The sequence below is a fragment of the Crinia signifera genome, chromosome 1 (genome assembly GCF_055691185.1).
Source record: "Crinia signifera chromosome 1, ASM5569118v1, whole genome shotgun sequence".
In the NCBI taxonomy this organism is placed as follows: Eukaryota; Metazoa; Chordata; class Amphibia; order Anura; family Myobatrachidae; genus Crinia; species Crinia signifera.
In genome coordinates this window covers 24161494-24180414 of record NC_139217.1, presented here as the reverse complement: position 1 = coordinate 24180414, position 18921 = coordinate 24161494, and positions in this window count along the sequence as shown.

Below are 18921 nucleotides of genomic sequence, written 5' to 3'. Positions count from 1 at the left end.
TCCTACTTCTTTCACCCTGTCTGCTTTGTATGTGTGGCGAAGGCAAGTACAGCGATGCCTACCTATGGCAAGGGTTGCTTGGCGAAGCGATGTTTTCGCCGATTGTTGGGCGCATGCACAATGTTCATGTCAATATGAATAATAAAGTTTATACCAAATAGTACACTTCACAACCAATCACAGGACATGAGTATTTATCATGTGCCATAGCTAAAATGGCTTCTTACGGACGTGCAGCACCTTTCTCCACCGCGGAGCTGCTGGCCCTAGTTGCCGTAATGGAGCAGAGGCTGGGGCGTGCGGGCCCATATATCTCTAATCGAGACAAGCGCCGGGCGTACGTTGCTGCCCGGCGCAGGATACTCGCCGCACACACGTGCGGAGGACCGTCGCCCAGCTGGAGAGGCGATGGTCCAACCTGCGGAGGCGCCAGCCAGAGCTCCTCCAGCATTTGAGGCGCCGTATTGAACGGTGTAAGTTTTTTTCGCTATTCATACATGATTAACAGTGAATCCATTCATTTTCACAATAGTAACAAATTTATTAACATGAGGTAAAGTGGGTGTTGATGATTGAGAAATGGCTTATACAATATATGTGTGATACTTTCTCTTTCACATGCAGTAATGGGGATATAATATGTAATTGTAATAGAAATTAGACTGTAAAATGACACTCATCCATTTTGTCAATTTTTCCCACAGCGCGGGAGAGAGCCAGACAGGCCCGTGAGTAGGCCCAGGAGGAGGCCCTTGAGGAGGCCCAGGAGGAGGTCCGTGAGCAGGCCCAGGAGGAGGCCCGTGAGGAGGCCCAGGAGGAGGCCCAGGAGGAGGCCCAGAAGGAGGTGGAGGAGGCGGGCCAGGAGGAGGTGGAGGAGGCGGGCCAGGTGGAGGTGGAGGGGGAGGAGGCGGGCCAGGTGGAGGTGGAGGAGGAGGAGGAGGGCCACCAGGAGGCAGAACACTTCCACTCCACTCCCCCTACACACACCCCTCCCCCTAGCCACTCACCAACCTCCTCATTCTCCCTTCCTTCCCCACCCATCTACCCTGGTCATGATGACCCACCCCTACCCCTACCCAACTACCCACCACCCAGCAACGTGGATGCTGAAATGGGTGTGGAGCTGGCAGGCAGTGGTACGTAGGTGGTACGTAGACATAATGCCTCATTACTTACTTATTTAGGTACAGTTTGTTATGTCGCACAGCTGATTACATTTTGCTTTACTATAGTAAAGACTAGTAAAACCAAGTGGTTAGCAACAGACACACTTTGGGGTTATAGGGCCATGCTGCAAACATAGAATCTGGAGGCTCATATAGGTGATAATTGATTATTTATGAAGGGTCTTTCTATACAAGAACAAATAATACATAAATGGAGTATGGACAGGCCTGATTTATAATGGAGTCACAAGTGGCCAGTGCCCCTGGGCCCCCCTCTAGCCAGTGGGCCCGTGTTGTTCCCATGTATTTTTTAAACCAATTCATGTGGTATGTATGTAATCTATCTATCTATCTATCTATCTATCTATCTATCTATCTATCTAAGTGTTGTTGTGATTTTGATACATACATTGGCAATTTTATCAGTCACATATTCTGTAGTGTAAGCCACTGTGTGTGTGTGTGTGTGTGTGTGTGTGTGTTGTGTGTGTGTGTGTGTGTGTGTGTGTGTGTGTGTGTGTGTGTGGCACCATCATAGTATTTATTTGAATTTGAAACACTATTGGCTATTTAATTGTGGATATGTATGATTTATCATGCTGTAGGTAGTTAGGATTGAATGTAGGTATCACAATGTGCAATGTCAACCTGAATAGCATACTTTGATGTTGAACCCCCTTTAACATGCCCACAGATAACCAGAGGGAAGAAGGCGAGGGTGTGAGAGGGGCCCTCCTAAGGCTGCGCCAGCACCTGCTCATCCTGGCAGCGGATGTGCAGGAGCTCTGCGACCTGCAGCTATAAATGTTTTATTATTTGTTTTGTAGTTCAATAAATGTTTATATGAAAGTTAGAAGTGCTCTGTGTGTTTTTGTATCATTTTACAGTATAGGTATAAATAGTGTTGTATATTTATGTAAGTTGCAAAAGGTATATACAGTATATAGATGGGTTTATTGCATACAAGTGCTTGAAAGTGAAGGGTAATGTGAAGATGTACATAGTGTGTTGGTGTGTATGTGTGTGTTTGCATTTGAAGAATAATTTATGATACATGCATACATAACACATGGGCGTAAAGGGGCAAGAAAGAATGTTTGGAACTTTGCATGATATAAGGGTTAATCTAAAGTGGTAGTAATGTGTTTAATGATCAATTCCAAAAATAATAGATGACCATTAAAAACAATCCCTTTTTAATGTGGTTGCCTAATTGCATAAGTGTGTCATGTGTGTGATGTATGAGTTCCGATGATAGCAGTATGTTTTGCGGAAATACACCACATCGGTGCGTACGGGCAGGTTCCGTCCGTTCTGAGGCGGTAAGACCGTGCAGACGCTGTAAGACCGTGCAGAATATGTGTGTGTCCACCACACACGCAAGGTTTGGATGTCGTCCGTAAACACGCCCTCTTCTTAAAGTGAGAGTCCGTCCGAATGCGGAGGAACGGTGGTCGTTTCTTCGTACGATGTCCGCACAGCGTGGCGTGTGGTCCGCTCCGAAAGAATTCGGAAATTTACACACCAACCAGAATAAACTCCTCAGTGATCCTGTACCCAATGCAGTGCCTGGATACTGACACAGAGTCACAGGGAGGAGGGCTCATCACTCAGTGATCCTGTACCCAATGCAGTGCCAGCATACAGACACAGAGTCACTGGGAGGGGAACTCATCACTCAGTGATCCTGTAGTGCCAGAACAGAACACAGACATGGAGTCACTGTGAGGGGGGAGAACAGCACTCAGTGATCATGTACACAATGCAGTGCCAGCACACGGACACAGAGTCACTGGGAGGGGAACTCAGCACTCAGTGATCCTGTACCTAATGTAGTGCGGTGCCAGAACATAACACAGACACACAGAGTGACTGGTAAGGAGAGCTTGGCACTCTGTGATCCTGTACCCAATGCAGTGTGAGCACACAGACATGGAGTCACTGTGGGGCACTGTGCGGAGCTGCCGCTGATACACTGGGATGGTCAGCCAGGGACCTTTATTTACTGTATGGGGGATGGAGGCTGGACAGCGGCAGGAGGAGGAGGGTCACTGTGCGCTGCTGCCGCTAATTCACGGTGACGGGCGGGGACTTTTATTTATTCTATGGGGGAGAGAGGCTGGGATAGTCAGCACCAGGGCTGTTTCTAGACAATGACATTCCCAGTACGATCAGAAAAAAATGTTGGCCCCCACCCTCATACATAATTTGATATTGAAGAAATTGCTCCCAAAAGGGGTGTGGCCTAATAATAAGGGTGGGGTCTAATTATAAGGAGAGTGAACTAGCAGGAAAACAATTACCTGACACCTTACTTTTGCAACCTGCATGACCAGACATTGGTTACCGCAGGAATGGTTGTTGTCCTTAAAAGCTTACATTGGCTGGCTGAAGGCTGCACAGTGACATATAAACATGAAGGGTCACACAGGGCCTTATTTTGGTTCATTCTTTCTGACAAAATCCTTCTTAGATGGGCAAAACCATGTGCACTGCAGGTGGGGCAGGTGTTACTTGTGCAGAGAGAATTAGATTTGGGTGGGGTTTTACTTCAAAGTGAGATCTATATTGCAGTGTAAAAATAAACCAGTCAGTATTTTCCCTGCACAGAAACAAAATTACTCACCCAAATCTAATTCTCTCTGCACATGTTACATCTGCCCCCCCTGCAGTGCACATGGTTTTGTCCATCTAAGAAGGATTTTGTCAGAAAGAATGAACCAAAAGAATGCCCACAGTGACCTAGTTCACCTCACAAATCAAGCCCTAACAAAGACAGGCTACTTAAATCAATATACACTGTTTAGCCGTAATGCCCATTACACATTGTGCCACACACCATAATGCCCATTACACATTGTGCCACACACCGTAATGCCCATTACACATTATGCCACACACCATAATGCCTTTTACATATTATGCCACACTCTGTAATGCCCATAACACATTATGCCACATACCATGATCCCATTACACATTATGCCACACACCATGATGCCCATTAGACATTATGCCACACGGCATGATTACCATTACACATTATGCCACACACCGTGATGCCCATTACACATTAATCTACACACCATGGTGCCCTTTGCACATTATGCTTCACACCATGGTGTCCATTGCACTATAATACCCCCAATACTCCTGCTTATAAATATGATGCCCCCAGTAGTGCCTCTCACAAAATGCCACCAGTAGTGTCCCTTATAAAATGCTACCAGTAGTGTCCTTCACAAAATGCCACAATTAGTGTCCCTCACAAAATGCCCCATGTATTGTCCCCCCCCCCTATAGTCAGCACTGCATTGCAGCAGCCAGACAGCCCCCTCCCCATAGTCAGCACCACTTTGCACTGCCAGCCCCCCATAGTCAGCACCACATTGCCAGCCATAGTCTGCACTGCATAGCCAGACAGCCCCCTCCCCATATGCAGCACCACTTTGCACTGCCAGCCCCCCATAGTCAGCACCACATTGCCAGCCATAGTCTGCACTGCATAGCCAGACAGCCCCCTCCCCATAGTCAGGACCACTTTGCACTGCCAACCCCCCCATAGTCAGCACCACATTGCAGCATGCCCCCTCCCCCATAGACAGCACCACATTGCTGACAGCCCTCCCCCTCCCCTAGAGAACCTGCCTGAATGTTCTGCACTGTCCAGCAGATGCAGGAGATCTCCGTCAGAGGGCTGGCAGTGGCAGCTGTCACTCTCGCTTAACAGAGTGAAAGGGTGAAGGTGGGTCTGGTGCGAGGTGTCCAGAAATATACAATGTGCATTTCTGCATGGTCCCCCGCAGCCTCTGCACATCTAACCTCCGGCATGTCCCACAGCAAAGGGGACTAACGCAGAAGGATTTTATTTTACAAGGCTGGTGGCAGGCGGCAGACCACTCACTACAAGTTAGCGGACCATGGGCTCAAGACCTCTGATTTACTGCATGGGGGAGGCTGGGCAGCGGGGAGAGCAGGCGGGGCACTGTGCAGTGCTGCTGCTGATACATGGGGACTGAATTAGGGAGACAGGACAAAGTCACTATTATTTACTGTTTGGTGATAGGTTGGTCAGCGGGGAGAGAGGACAGCAGGTGGGAGCAGGCGGGGCACTGTGCAGTGCTGCTGCTGATACATGGGGACTGAATCAGGGAGAGTCACTATTATTTACTGTTTGGTGATAGGCTGGGCAGCAGGGAGAGAGGACAGCGGGTAGGAGGAGACAGCAGCATACTGTGCGTTGCTGATACATGGGGACTGAATCAGGGAGACAGGACAGAGTCACTATTATTTACTGTAATTCGGCCTCACTTTCATCGGCCTCCCGGGAAACTTCCTGGTGAATATATTGGCCAATCCGCCCCCGAGTCCACCAAATCCGGCCTTGTGAATGGTTGGCTGGCGCCACCAATTCGCAAGCACAATTCGCAAACAGGGCATGCGAATAGATGTTACACAGTACACAGTAACATCCATTCACAGGCCAGGGGGGATGCCCACATCTTTTGATTGTCGCCGACCATGGAAAGATGTGGTGTGCATGCAAATAAAAGTGACTTTCAAGTCACATACATATGCGCACACGCTGGAAAGGATATGGACGGGCAGCTTGCATCCGGTGATGTCAGCTGCCTGCCCCCCGCACCCACGTCATGGCCTCATTAGCATGAGAATGCCCAGCATTGTTATGGGAGCGCCCGTGAAATGCTGGGTATTCCCATATGCTAATGAGGCCGACCACCACCCCACGCCCCTCTCTGCCCCCGACCGCTATCCTGGGTGCATGCATTCTGCGAACAGTCTGCAACAGTGCATGCGTAGAACAAAAACATCGGGCCCCGTGTGAATGCAGCCATGCTGCGAACAGACCAGGAGAACCCCCTTATTCAGGGATACTTACCACAGCCTGTATACTCCTTATTTATACCACCATCCCATTACCATGATAACTGTATACTATGTAATACTGTATAATGTTATGTGTACCAACCATGTTTCATTTTTATAAAATATTTTTCAAAAGTTACACAAGAGAAATGTAAAACTAAAACCATGAGAATATATTATATGACATTTCTGCAGTACAGATTCTATGTAACCCATGTGACATCCTGTAAGTGACAGATGCTCTATTATACAGTGTAATTGCTTTCTCCTATTCCTATGAGCCTCCGGCTGCAGAACAGGCTCTGATTACAGACAGATTGTGCCCTGATCAGATTCCTACTCACAGACCAAACACTGAGAGCGGCACCACTAATCCCAGCACTGCCAAACAGGGGGAAAGTCCATATTATATACCGGGGGCCAGTATATGTCATCATAATGTATACCACAGGATTTATGGGTAATTCATCCAGCTGCAGCATCTGCATCATACTATGGGGGTTATTCAGACCTGATCGCTGCTCTGCCAAACAGGAGGAAAGTCTATATTATATACCAGGGACCAATATATGGCATCATAATGTATAACACAGGATTTAGGGGCTAATTCATCCAGCTGCAGCACCTGCATCATACTATGGGGGTTATTCAGACCTGATCGCTGCTCTGCCAAACAGGAGGACAGTCCATATTATATAACAGGAACCAAAATATGGCATCATAATGTATACCACAGGATTTAGGGGGTAATGCATCCAGCTGCAACATCTGCATCATATTATGGGGGTTATTCAGACCTGATCGCTGCTCTGCCAAATAGGGGGAAAGTCCATATTATATAGAGGAACCAATATATGGCATCATAATGTATACCACATGATTTAGGGGCTAATTCATCCAGCTGCAGCATCTGCATCATACTATGGGGGGTATTCAGACCATATCGCTGCTCTGCCAAACAGAATGAAAGTCCATATTATATACCAGGAACCAATATATGACATCATAATGTATACCACAGGATTGATGGGTAATTCCTCCAGCTGCAGCATCTGCATCATACTATGGGGGTTATTCAGACCTGATAAAAGGGGTGTAGTCAAGTGGAGGTTTAAAAGCCCCCACCTGGCTTCACAGTCCCGGCGCTTGTTTAAATTTTAAGTAACCAAACACTAATGGTGTTTCATAAATTGTAAACCAGCTGCAGCAGGCATCCAATGAGTTCACCACAAACTCATCAAAAAGATAGAAAAAGCTCAAACAAAAAGTGTTGATGCACTGCGCTATTAATAAAATGTAAAGGACCGTCTGCTGAACAGAAAAGATGAAGCCGGACACACTGATTTATGAAAATATCAAAAAGCATACAATTTATTATTTAAAACTAATATAATAAAAATAAATACAACAAATGGCTTTAAAATGGAGCTATATATTCAGCAACACTGTGAAATTAATATCAATGGAGTCTCCAATTATTAATGATATATAGTAACCAAAGATGGGTTAGCAGCAATAAAGTGACAAGTCTAGGGAGCAATAGTAAGATCCGTAATTGCCTCGATGTATAGGGCAGTTTAATGAGCCGATAGTTGAGTATAAAGCCAGTCCATTAGCATGTAAAGTAACACGCAAATAAAAGTTATTAGGGCTGTAAGGTTAGTCACCGGTACAAAGCAGGGTATTAGCTTTTATCCTTGATACTCACGGAGCGTGATGCGCCGTAGCGCTGGAGGCGCACTATGCAGCTGTGAATAGTTACCGGCGTCACTGGTGTATACTGTCCCGTCTAACTGTGAATTGATGAAATATCTCCACAGACAGTGATGTCAAACGGGGGACTCCAGGTAACAATGCGCCGTACGGCTGATGGCTGACGCGTTTCGTACCCAAAATGCACTGGGAACTTTTTCAAGACTGTCGACGCTAATCACAGTCCTGTGGAGTCTCCAATTTGTTCCAAGCCGGCGTATCTTCACATACATCGAACCCCTCTACAAAAACCCTGCCACACCATCACGGCAGCAGCTTGGAAAAAGTTCCCCCTACATCAGTGACCGCATCCAACCGGGCTTCTCCCTGTGCACCATCTGCTCCACCAAACAAGCTGAGCGAGGGAGATCCCGGCTGTCACCTGCGTGAGCAGCAACTACATCAGCCATCAGCCGTACGGCGCATTGTTACCTGGAGTCCCCCGTTTGACATCACTGTCTGTGGAGATATTTCATCAATTCCCAGTTAGACGGGACAGTATACACCAGTGACGCCGGTAACTATTCACAGCTGCGGGGCGTGGCTTGACTGTGCTAGCGGGCGCACGTGGGGAAGCTGAGCTCCGCAAAATCCTGCCTTTATATCCTGCTTGCGGGGAACTGGGATTCCCTACTTGGCTGGCTCTGTCCTCCGGTGCCCCCCTGATGCTGATGGACCGTCCGATGCCCTCCTGACTAACCTGACTCGGACGCGGCAAGACTCCTGGCCTGCTTTCTTCTGCCTCTGGTGCGGCCGGGACCAGGCGCCATCTTGGGAACTCCACCTGGCGTATTGCCTCCTGCGGTCTTTCTCCCGGGAGTTGTAGCGGGCTGGCTGCTCGGCGCTGATTGCACCCTGTAAAGGTGAGCGGTGTATGCGGGATATACTCCCGCTGTCCGCGCAGGGGGTGACGGCGCTGGCCTGCCCGTGTGCTGCCTGGTCGGTAATTGCCTATCTGCATACTGTACTCCTGTCCCTGCCGTTCCGGACCCCCAGTGGATCCTTGATGACCCCAAGCTGCGGCTGTTTATTTAATCTGCGGGTGGAACTACTGTATGCTGACACCATAATCCTGGACTATATGCTTGACGGGGCAACTGCTGGCAGGTGTCTGTCATACTCAATCTGGCTATAATACCTCTGCTTAATACCTCATTTATTACACTCGTTGAACTGCCTCTATTGTGGTGAACACTGCAGCACTGTTATATCTAAGTGAATTTCCTGCTTGTGGTGGAGTGCTAGCCTCCTTGTGTTCAGTGCTGCTGCCCACAACTCTACATACGATGTTGGATTGTCATATCCGCCATATCCTGGACGCAATCTCTGCCTCCTCTGCCAGACTGTTGTCCCAGTTGGATGGGGTGCTGGGAGGTACCCCGGCCCCTATACCTACTCCTGTATGCAATAACGCAGAAGATGTGGATGACTTCTCTTCACCCGTTGCCCTGATGGCCCCTTCAATCTACCCTACAGACCTAATTTTGCCCTCATACATCTCTGAGACTCTGTATAAATTTGATGACATATGGTGTAATATCCTTACATTTCCTTCCAACAGCACCATTTCTCTTCAATCACCTCTACTGATGCTGCTGATTGAGATGAGATCCTGGTTTCAATTTTTGCTTTCTACTTGCATTGCCATATTTATCCGATATGGCCCCTCTCCTGACTTTGCTATATTTTTGATACGCCTCCAGGGAACTGTAAACTGGCCCGATTGAAGCCATACAATCTGGGTTACCTATACTCTGCTGTGTTGTTTACTGTACGTTTTCTATACTGTTTGATACCCTGTGTGTACTAAGATGTTATATGTCAGGGAAAGAGATGTTTCAACTTCACCTTCGGTAAGGTCCTATTATATTTGCCCCCGGTATATCCTGATTTAAGCACCCTTAATGTAGTATCCAGGGGGGGGGGGGAGGGAGGGAGGGAGTTGATTAGATTTGTAGTATTTAGAATAGAGGGGCAGAGGGTTGGGATCCAAGTACGCCTTAGTTGGGGGTGGGATGTACAGGGTGGGGGGTTATTGGGGGGGGTTGTTTTGGGTTTTATGGGGAGGGGGTCTTTATGGGCTTATTTTGTTAGTAATAATTGGGTCTATTTTTTTTTTTTTCTCTTCAGTATCCGGTTTCTATATTGTGACGCTGCTGCGATGCATTAATGCTCTTTATTCTCCCTATGCAATAAGATGAGTGTTTTGACGGTGTTTTGTGTGGGGTCTGGCATATTGCTCTTTCCTTTTTGAAAATGTACCTGAAAGGCGCCTTCAGGTATAAGCCTTAAAACTATCCTGTGGGAGGTGCGGTTTGCTAGACTCCAGAAATGTCACTGCTAGACTTTACAATCCTTTATTGTATGCCTTCCTGTACAATTGCATATGACAGTCTTATATTGTCTTTTCTGTCTCTATATACCCTTGATGTGTGCATCGTGGCGGTCAATATACTATTTTCTATGTTACTTGTAAATGTTAATATTAAAACTCTCAATAAAAATTACGCAATAAAAAAAAAAAACTATTCACAGATGCATAGTGAGCCTCCAGCGCTACGGCGCATCACGCTCCGTGAGTATCAAGGATAAAAGCTAATACCCTGCTTTGTACCGGGGACTAACCTTACAGCCCTAATAACTTTTATTTGCGTGTTACTTTACATGCTAATGGACTGGCTTTATACTCAATTACCGGCTCATTAAACTGCCCTATACATCGAGGCAATTACGGATCTTACTATTGCTCCCTAGACTTGTCACTTTATTGCTGCTAACCCATCTTTGGTTAATATATATCATTAATAATTGGAGACTCCATTGATATTAATTTCACAGTGTTGCTGAATATATAGCTCCATTTTAAAGCCATTTGTTGCATTTATTTTTATTATATTAATTTTTATGTAATAAATTGTATGCTTTTTGATATTTTCATAAATCAGTGTGTCCGGCTTCATCTTTTCTGTTCAGCAGACGGTCCTTAACATTTTATTAATAGCAGCGCAGTGCATCAACACTTTTTGTTTGAGCTTATTCAGACCTGATGGCTGCTCTGAAAACATCAAAATCACAAAAAATTAGACCAGGTTCAGACTGGTGATATTACAGAACCGTGCACAGATCAGTAAGAAAAAAAAAATTCCCAGCCCAATCCAGATCTCCCAAATTAGTGAAAAGTGATTGGTTATTCCCAGTATTTAAGAATCCAACACCAGGCTATTGGACCGGTCCTGGTTCCAAAAATATGGGGAACCAAAATACTGGGGGTCCCCTGTATCTTGGAACCAGCGCCTAGCTCCAACAGCCAGCGTTGTCATGCCACTGATGGGGGACACTTTTTACGCAAGGTCCCCCAACAATCACAGGAACACTCTGGCTGGTCAGCCCTGGACTGGGTACCTGGGAGAGAGCACCACAAGTCCCAGCATGCGGGGAATTATAGAGTCCACTTGTAGTTTTAGTCCCACTACATAACCAATGTTACAATAATCGCTCACATGCACCCAGAACAGTAGCGCTTTATAACATAATGCATACACCCCCCCCCCCCCCCCCCGTATTTTTGGAACCAGGAGCTTGGTGCTGGTTTCTTAACCCTTTGAGTGCCGAATTAATTTTTAAAAATAGGTGTGAAAAATTGCCAAGCAAACATTTTTATTCATCATAATGACCTGTAATGTTACCTTATATAGGAAATATCTTTTTTACTCAACATTTTTATTTGAATTATAACAAATGTGAGCGACGCTGTTATTTTAGCAGATATTTTGCACATCTCTCAGATGTTGGCACTCGAAGGGTTAAATAGGAGGGGACCCCATCCCTTTCCCCCCATCTCTTGGAAACCAGGCCCAGCTCCATGAGTCCATAGCTAGTTATGCCCAGTGAGGGGTGGGGACCCCATGCCATTTTCATTTTTCCTTAATTTCAAAATAAACCACATACAGTATAACTGTTACTAAGAATCACAAGAAATCTAAAAATCGCACCCTATTACATCTCGCAGCTGATGTTCCCTCCCTGATATTGCTGTAATGTAGCAGAGATACTGTGACTGCCGATCCCCAGAACAGATCAGTGTGAGATGTCTGGGACATTGCTGTAATGTAGCAGAGATCCTGCGACTGCAGATCCGCCAAACAGATCAGGGTGAGATATCTGGGACACTGCTGTAATGTAGCAGAGATCCTGTGACTGCAGGTCCCCAGAACAGATTAGTGTGAGATGTCTGGGACATTGCTGTAATGTAGCTGAGATCCTGTGACTGCAGGTCCCCAGAACAGATCAGTGTGAGATGTCTGGGACATTGCTGTAATGTAGCTGAGATCCTGTGACTGCAGGTCCCCAGAACAGATCAGTGTGAGATGTCTGGGACATTGCTGTAATGTAGCAGAGATCCTGTGACTGCAGATCCCCAGAACAGATCAGTGTGAGATGTCTGGGACATTGCTGTAATGTAGCTGAGATCCTGTGACTGCAGATCCCCAGAACAGATCAGGGTGAGATGTCTGGGACGTTGCTGTAATGTAGCAGAGATCCTGTGACTGCCGATCCCCAGAACAGATCAGTGTGAGATGTCTGGGACATTGCTGTAATGTAGCAGAGATCCTGTGACTGCAGATCCCCAGAACAGATCAGTGTGAGATGTCTGTGACATTGCTGTAATGTAGCAGAGATCCTGTGACTGCAGATCCCCAGCACAGATCAGGGTGAGATGTCTGGGACATTGCTGTAATGTAGCAGAGATCTTGTGACTGCAGATCCCCAGAACAGATCAGTGTGAGATGTCATGTACATTGCTGTAATGTAGCAGAGATCCTGGGACTGCAGATCCCCAGAACAGATCAGTGTGAGATGTCTGGGACATTGCTGTAATGTAGCAGAGATCGTATGACTGCAGATCCCCAGAACAGATCAGTGTGAGATGTCTGGGACATTGCTGTAATGTAGCAGAGATCTTGTGACTGCAGAGCCCCAGAACAGATCAGTGTGAGATGTCTAGGACCAATACTTCTGTATGCTGAGCATGTAAAGGGAACAGTGTACATTAGGAATATGCTTCTGTCATCTCCTAATAATAACATTCTGTAGATAGTTTATACAATTGAAAGTTACCCTGTGCAGATGTAGAGGGAAAAAAAACTTTTTTTTTTAAACCATTTTTACATTGATATAGTCATTGAGCATTTCCTTGATATGTAATAAAGTCTGAGTACTCAGTAGGTGAGGGATAGCTGCCAATCTGTGACTTTTTTTAAAGTGTCAATGGTTTTGCGCAGTAAATTATTGCACTTTAAAAAATGTCCAAGATTGGTCGCATCCCGTTCCTACAGACAACATGGACCCCCTACATATGGATGTGTGTATGAATACTGTGAGTGGCCTGAGATGTCCTGTAAGTGTTATGTAGCATCTTCTGTACTCACATTATGCTGATGACATTGGAGACGATGTTCCCTCCGCACCTCCCTGGATACGTCCTTGAAGCCTGTGTGAGTATTCCGTCACTGCTGATACATTCCTGAGAACTCCCTGTATAAACCTTCCCTACAGGGTGACTGTGAGGTGCAGAGTTCTGTGTGTCAGAGCTGCAGGGTGTCACATACAGGACCAGCAGCAGAAACAATATAAGTAAGAGATCAGCTACAGTGTAACAGATGCTCAGGGGCATTCTGAAGCTGTTTACACAGGCTTTGATTTTTCCCTGTTTTCGATTCGATATTGCTGGTAGAAGCAAAATTGAATCCACATCGAATGTTTTTTAGGACACTTTCGATCTGCATTCGATTCGATGCGCGCTCCTGTTTTATCAAAATCAAAAAGAAAAATAGACTGTGCAGCCAAGGAAACATCGAATTTGATCCAGAAAATCGAATGTGTACAATGTACCATGAATGTAAATTGAATTTGACATTGAAATTGATATCTAATGCAAAAGTACAGATCTAATGCCAAATGGAATGGAAAGATCTAATGACAGATCTGATAGAAAATCAAATCTAACATCAAATCTAAAGCAAAACGAAGTGTGTGTCCATAGCTTAAGGGGTTATCCTCTCTTCCCAGCCTGATCCCTGACAGCTGCACCAGTGTGTAACAGAACATTCAGGGTGCAGGTGAGAGGGGAGATACTGGGGGCCTTATATTCCTTCTAAGCCGTTCTCCTGTCACAGACCAATAAAAATAGAGGAACGTTAATAGAACAATTATATGTTTTTACAGATTACAAGAAAAGAATAAAAGACAGATACAACACAGGGCTCACTATACATAGAACGTGGTTTGTGGCTTCTCATAGAACCAATATACCCCAATGACTTCATGGTTTAGCAGTGTCTTGTGTATGGTCATACATATTTTGGATATGTTTTTTAAGATGTATTTAACATGATTTTGGACAGATTGAATGTGGGGAACAAAGGGCAATTCAAAGTCAAGAATGACACCTAGGAAGCGAGCTTGTGGGGCGGGATTATGAAACCTGGGAGACCCCCATAATCCCCCCCACACAAACCATATCTGTAACATAACTCAATATGGGCCCTACTATTATGGCAATTTTCAGGTTACAGCAATTCAGTTCTCAGGTTACAGCAATGGCAGCTTTCATAAGGCATAGCACAGACTTAACAGTAAGGGAACTCCAGATAATCCCTGATATAAAATTCCACATTCCCCCTAGCCTATGGCCCAGCCTCTAAAAGGCATTGGGAATATTGACCCTCTGCACTGGACAAACAAATAACAGGAAGTAACACATGGTAATCAAATAGTTTTTTTCGCTGCCGCCAGCCTGGTGCGTCTCCTGCGGCTAGCAGGACCTGGACGGGCGGCGGGTGCAGTGCAGCGGGGGACCTTCGGGGACGTTGCCAGGCAACACCCCGAACTTCCGCTCCTTCACTTCCTTCTGCTGGGCGTTGCTAGGCAACGTCCCCGAACTTCCACCCGGCAAGCAGCTCTCAGTGTGGCTGACGTCAGCAGCCGAGGGGGGCGGCAATTTTGAATAAATAGCTGGCATCTGCTGGGAACAGATGCCGGTTATAGCTTCTTGGACCCTGCCAAAGCTTCATCCAGTGGTGTTCCTGGTTCCTGTGCTCCCACTCCAGAGTTCCAGCTGCAGCCTTAGCTAAGTTTGGGACCCTGTCTTTATAGCTTTCCCTCTGCCTCATTGCTCCTTCCATTACCCTTTCCCATCTTTGGGTATTTGCATTGTGGGCTTTGGTCCCTTGTGGTTCAAGGGATTGAGGGCAGAGGTTCTTTCTGTATATACCATCAGTTGTGCATTGTTACAGTTATCATTTATCTGTATACCATCGTTTGTACAATGTTGCCATTGTCATTTTATTATATACCATCAGTTGTGCATTGTTGCCGTTAACAACTACCTTATTACCATCTTCTGTGTATAGCAGCATTTACTATAATTTACGTTGTTATGACCACCGTGCATTATTGCATACTGTGTCCTATTTGAGGGGTTTCCTGGCCTGCCTATTGTGGGGTAATTGTTCTTCCTCTTGCCTTCTGGCTGTCCCTGTGGTTCCGTTGTCCTTCCTCAAGACCTGGCGGCATCGGGGTTGGAGCTGTCCTAATCGGCTCCTTCGACCGTGGCTGTTATAGGCGAAACCTAGCTCTCACACTGACCCACGGATTATGGTTCAGAGGCAACAGAGTTGAGTTAGGGGGCAGGCTGGTGGATCTCCCTCTTGGTCTAACATTATAACTGTCCCAAAAGAAAATATTCAAAGGTCACAGAAGGCAGTCGCAGTTGTTATTTTTCCTGCTTGTCACTATGGATCCCAACGCAGGGGTTTCAGCCTAGGTTTTTGCTGACCAGATCCACCTTCTGACTCAGAAATTACAGGATCTCACCATAAGGGTTGAGTCTCAGGAGGAGGTTAGGAGAACGGTACCCGCCATGGCCGCTCAGGATGAGGAACCCAAGATGAACCTTCCTGATCTGTTCTCAGGAGATCGATACCAATTCCTTAACTTCAATGAAAGCTGTAAATTATATTTTCTCTAATGTCCTCTCTATTCAGGCTCTGAGGCTCAGAGCCACCCTCTCCTCCAGGGGGATCCACAAACATGGGCAGACAGTCCGGCCCTTCGTTCTGTAGATGCCTTCTTCCAGGCAATGGGCATCTTATACAACAATCCAAATAAGGCAGCCTCAGCTGAGGCACATCTCTGGTCCCTTAAGCAGGGTCGTTGCCTGGCAGAGGCCTATTTTTCAGAGTTTTGGCATTATGCCAATGACTCTGGTTGGAATGATGCAGCCTTGCGTTCCCAATTTAGGCTAGGCTTAGCAGACCACATTAAAGTTTCTCTGGTACAGTATCCGGCCCCGTCCTCATTGGATGATCTTATGCAGCTGGTAATCCGCATTGATCACAGGCTTCATGAGAGAGGCTCTCAGCAAGGTTCGCTTCCGGCTCCATTCCCCAGTGTCCCTGAGGATCCACCACTTGATCTTGGGGAGTCCATGCAGCTCAGGGCAACTCATCTTTATCCTCAGGAGAAGGCATGGCAGCGGTTCCAAGGTATCTACCTTTATTGTGGTACCAGGGGGCACCTGGTGAATGCATGCCCTCAGAGCCGGCCTTAGGCATAGGCAAACTAGGCAATTGCCTAGGGCATTTGGAATACCTAGGGGCATCAGCAGCTTCTGCTGATTAAAATGATATGCAGCATGCCTATATTCTGTGTGTGAGTGAGGCTGTATGTGCATATGAAATAGTGTATTCATGGAAATCACTGTAACATAGTATTCCGTATGCAGGTACAGCCACAGTCACACACAGAATATAGGCATGCCACAAATCATTTTAATCATTGGAAGCTCCTTGTGTGCAGGGCCGGATTAACAATGGGGCTGATGGAGCTACAGCTCCAGGCCCATTCTCCAAATAGGCCCATTCTGTAGCTGAGGGCCAGAGCTTTCCAACGAGCCCAGTCCCATGTCGGTAGCCCCCCGGAAACCGGAGATACCGACAGGCAAACCTGGAACGTTTTCCCCATAGGATAACATGGGACCCGCTAATTCCGACCTCCACCCGGTTCCAACGGCTGCCAGTTCCCCCTCCGGCATCACATAAGCTTGAGGTTGATCTCAGTCGAACCCAAATTGCTGGGCCTTCAATCTGATACCTGGTCCATATGGGTTCATTGGTTCTAGAGATATTGCGGGTAAACCAATTTTTTTCATTTCTGAAATGTAATTTCACGGCTGTTCATGTTGTTTGACAGATTTCTCTGGAACCAAATGGCCCAGTTTCACGGGACCAAAATCATTTGAAGCCTACATGTAAATCGGTCAGTTGGTTCCAAAGATGTAGCTGGTTGTTTAAAGGGGGGCGGGGGTTGTTTTCTCTCCCCCTCACCATGGGCGAATTTAGGGGTCAGGCCGCCCCTAGGCACAACATTTTTGTGCCCCCCCCCTATTTTAATGTAATCATATATGTAAATACATTGTTATTTATATATTTCATAAAAATTTAACTGTAGCCCACCTTAATATTTTTTTAAGCACTCTGGACTGCTCACTGTATGGAGGACCCAGAGGGAGGGAGGCACTTATTAGTACAGTGATTAGCACAGTGTCTCCGTCAGTCTCTCTCCAGCTCACACACTGTGACTGACTGAGCGCAGGGAGGATCTGCGCGCCGCTCAGCTGCTGGATACACAGCAGCCAATAGATGGTGTGTGTATAGAGTAGCCAATAGGCGGGAGCTGGCAGAAGTGAGCCTGAGCCATTTCCGGATGCGCAGGGGGACCGTTGGACCCAGCCACTAAGCGGTGATGTAATGTGCATGGCAGAGTGGGTGGGCAGTGGCGGGTGACGAGCGGCGCTGCCCCCGACATATGATAATTCATGTCTGGGGCGGCAGCGCTCGTCACTCGCCGCTGCCCACCCGCTCTGCCATGCTGCTATTTAACAGAATGTCAGCCTGCCTGCCGCCCTTAATTGGTGCCGCCCTGAGGCCGGTGCCTCACGGGCCTAGGCACAAATCCGGCCCTGCCCCTCACACAAAAAAATGCAGGGACTAGGCTGGTGTAAAACGGTCCATTCCGGGAATGTCCCTGCATGATCTTGGGGCCATATTCCCGGGTAAATCCCTGCATTTTCTGGTGTGAAAGGGGTATTATTTCAAATAGCCGGGACATGCAGTGCTCTGAATACAGCCAGGCAGCCCCCTGCTCTCTGCCCAGCTGTCAATGGCTGTCATTTCTGCCCGACGGCGGCTATCCCCCAGTTACCGCAAGAAGTGTTGCAAGTAAGGGGGTACGGCGTGGTACGGAGTACCTGTAAGAAATATGTTGCAGGTACGCAGTACCACTTACCCCTAATCCACTGTCATTTCTATTTTCATTTTAAGTCTAAATATAATGCATTCGTAGCCCGCCCACCCAGCGTTATGATTGGGTGGGCGGGCTGACAGGTATCAACAGCGCCGACAGCATGAAGAGCAGGCTCCACTATTGTAAGCACAAGCTGCCTGGCTCTCCCCCAAGCAAGAGCCAACCCACCCCCAGTCATTCCCTGTTTCTCATTCCCTGTCTCCTGTGTCCACGCCTCTATTGTCATTTAGTCACTCCTCTAGCTTTGTGTGACCACGCCCCCTGATGACACATGACCATGCCCATTTTTGGTGGAGGCTATCAGTACCACCAAGAAAAAAATTCTACTTGCACCACTGACCGCAAGCATGTATTCCCCCTTGGCAATGAGCATGTAATCCCACATGGCAATGAGCATGGAACCCCTGGCAATAAGCAAGGAACCCCTGGCAATGAACATGTTGGTAAACAACACTTAAGTAGCATCATTTTTCATAGGCATTATGGTGTTTGGCATAATACGTAATGGAGAATATGGTGTTTGGCTTAACATGTAATGGGCATTATGGTGTCAATTTTTAATGCGTGCCTTCAGCGCGCAATGCCCCTATTTATGAAGCATATTGTGCATTATTGCTCAATCTGTTTGGTATAATAATGTGTATTTTGGCTCAATCCATGTGGCAAAATGTGTATTTTGCCTTAATCTGTGTGGCATAACGTGAATTTTGACTCAATCTGTGTGCCATAGTGTGAATTGTGGCTCAGTCAG